We start from the raw sequence: 3,195 nt of genomic DNA on the forward strand, positions 1-3,195 counted from the left end.
GGTTAATAAGACGGGTATTTGTACAGTGTGAAGGAGGAAAAAAAAAGGAGGATTTAGATGAAAAAAAAAGGATTTTTCCTGGCCCCCGACACCTGGTGCTAAGTCCAGCAATTTAAGCAACAGGAGCACACAGGACTGTAATGCAGCGTTTGCTGGTATAACCACTGTGTCTCCTATACAGCCTGCCTGCCTGGTATCTGGGATGGATATTAGTCCTGAAAAGGACTGTTTGTTTGTTCTGGCAGCCTTTACGGACCCTACACTAACTATTTCGCAGTTTATATCTCTCCCTAAATCAGCAGCGCTGTCCCTACACTGTCTAATCCGGAGCGACTGTGTCCAAGATGGTGGCGCCCCGTTTTAAATACTCGAGGTGACGCTGTGCGGCCAGCCAATCACTGTAATGCCCACAACCAACACGGCTGCAGCATTACAGTGACTGGCTGGCAATCCCTGCATGTTCATTGGCTCTGTAAAGAGCGCCAAACATTCAGGGCGGAGACCCAAGCTCCCGCCCGAGTAACCCGGAAATGCTCGGTGCTCGCCGAACATCCCGAGTAGCGTGATGCTCGGGCGAGTACCGAGCAGTGTCGAGCATGTTCGCTCAACACTAAAAATTACTAATCATGTTTATCTGTATCTTGGCTGGAAAATAATTTGGGCTTTGGAGCAGTGTGCAGTACTGATTCTATTAGGCCATCTATACTAAGCTCCACCAGATTTAAAATTAATAATAATTTTTAGCTGCATCTAGCCCGGAAAATAATTTTGGGGCTCCGAGACGCGCAAGACACATAAGTGCCTTCTTGCTGCACTACCTGCAACATGACCCTCAGATTGTCAGAATTCAAAGTAATCCTGACAACTGGGTTGCCACACTCTTAGATCCCTGACACTCTTCGATCAACCTTTTCATTTTAATAAAGACCAAAAAAATGGTCATTTTTGAAATTATAAGCATTAGCAGGTTATTAGAAACTGAAATCAAACAGTTTTCAACTCAAAACTTTATTCTAGGTGATGCTACATTTGCACATAGGACCCCTTGTTCGAAAGGAGCTTCTGAACTCTCTCGTCCATTGAATTTGTCAGGTTTTGGATGGTTTCTGCTTCAATTGTTTTGCATGAGGACAGAATACCCTCCCAGAGCTGTTGCTTAGATGTGAACTGCCTCCTGCCATCATAGACACTCCTTTTGATGATGCTCCAGAGGTTCTGAATGGGGAAGAGGTCAGGGGAGCATGGGGGTCACATCATAAGTTTGTCCCCTTTTATGCCCATATCAGCCAGAGATGCAGATGTGTTATGTGCAGCATGAGACGGTGCATTATCATGCATAAAAATGATCTTGCTGTGGAATACACGGTTCTTCTTCTTGAACCATGGCAGGAAGTGCTGTTTGAGAAACTCCACATACATTATGGAGTTCATCTTTACCCCTTCAGGGATCCTAAAGGGGCCGACAATCTCTCTCCCCATGATTCCAGCCCAAAACATTACTCCACCTCCTCCTTGTTGGCGCTGTAGCCGTGTTTGCGTAGGGTGTCCATCAACCAGCCATCCTCCACTCCATCCATCTGGACCATCGAGCGTTGCACGGCACTCATCCGTGAACAAAACAGTTTTGAAATCAGTCTTCATGTAATGTTTGGCCCACTGGAGCCGTTTCTGCTTGTGTGAAGTGGATAGAGGAGGTCGACAGGATGGCGTACGCACAGCTACAAACCTCTGAAGGACCCTGCATCTTGTTGTTCGGGGGACGTTGGAGGCACCAGCAGCTTCAAAAACTTGTCTGCTGCTATGACAAGGCTTTTTTGCCGCTGCTCTTTTAACCTGACGTAATTGCCTGTAGGAAAGAGTCCTCAATTTGCCCTTATCAGCACGCACACGTGTGTACTGTGAATCAGCTACATACTTCTTGATTGCCAAGACACTTCATCCTGATCATCGCACAATGTTGATTGTAGTCATGCCTTGACCTAAACACTCCACAATTTGTTGCTTCTCAGCAGCCAACACATCCTTTTTCTTTCCCATTTTGGCAGAAAATGTAGGCTGCTTAATAATGTGGGACAGCCTTCTTAAGTAGTCTTGCCTTTCATTGGACACACCTGCCAAACTAATTAGCACAGGTGTCTCCAATTGCTTACAGTGATATAAAGAGCCCTGACACACATCACCATCAATGAGTTTAACTGACAAATAAACAAATTCTTCCCTTATCACTCCTAAACACTTTTTGCATAATAATTTGGAACACAGTGTACATGTGCTTTTCCACAAAACACCAGTGGTTCACGTAGTGAATCTTACAGTTCTAACTTGCCAACCGTGGTCTGTATGGAGTTGTTCAATAAAGGGCCCAAAATTAAGATAACATAGATGGGAGAGGTTTCTATGAATAGGAATTCCTAAGTATTTGATACCCTGTGAGGGGCAGGCAAAGGGAAAGTTGGACTGGATGGAATCCTGTATGGATTTGGGTAGGGAGACATCGAGGGCCTCAGACTTCGCTGCATTGATTTTAAAATTTGACCATGTAACAAAGTGATCTATTTCAGCCATAACAGCAGGGATGGATATATGTGATTGAGTGATATATACTAGGACATCATCAGCAAATAGAGAGCACTTGTACTCGGTGCCTCCCACCTCAATCCACCTAATATTGGGGTTATGGCGAATTGATGAGAGCAGGTGCTCCGTCACTAGGATGTTTAAGAGAGGGGACAGAGGACATCCCTGCCTTGTCCCATTGGTGATTATGAAAGGTGATGAAAATGTTCTGACGCGCCCCCTGGGCCTTGGGACACCCGGAGCCGGACCCTTTTTGGTGGATGCTGGTGGTTGTAGTCTCCGTGGCGGCGACCCGGTTCCGTGGCTCAGGGCGGTCAAACCAGTGGCGGAACTATTTATGTGGTTTTGATGTTTAAATGTCCAACTACGCCACCCGTGGATTGCGGTCAGAGTGAACCGCCGCTGCAGGGCAGACCGCTGAGGCTGGTGTTGTGGGTGCAGCAGAGCGTAGTATAACTCCCCACGGGAGGAGTATAGCGTCAGGGCAGTGTATGCGGAGAATGGGGGTGATGGTGCAGGGCAGCAGCAGTAACGACACGGAGTCAGTGATGCAGTCCAGGGCCTTTACTCACAGTTCTTATTATCCAGACCACTTCTGCAGGTAACGGCTGCCCACGT

Source organism: Phyllobates terribilis, unplaced genomic scaffold (assembly GCF_046119375.1).
Source record: "Phyllobates terribilis strain yellow unplaced genomic scaffold, ASM4611937v1 Scaffold_329__1_contigs__length_2103183, whole genome shotgun sequence".
NCBI lineage: Eukaryota > Metazoa > Chordata > Amphibia > Anura > Dendrobatidae > Phyllobates > Phyllobates terribilis.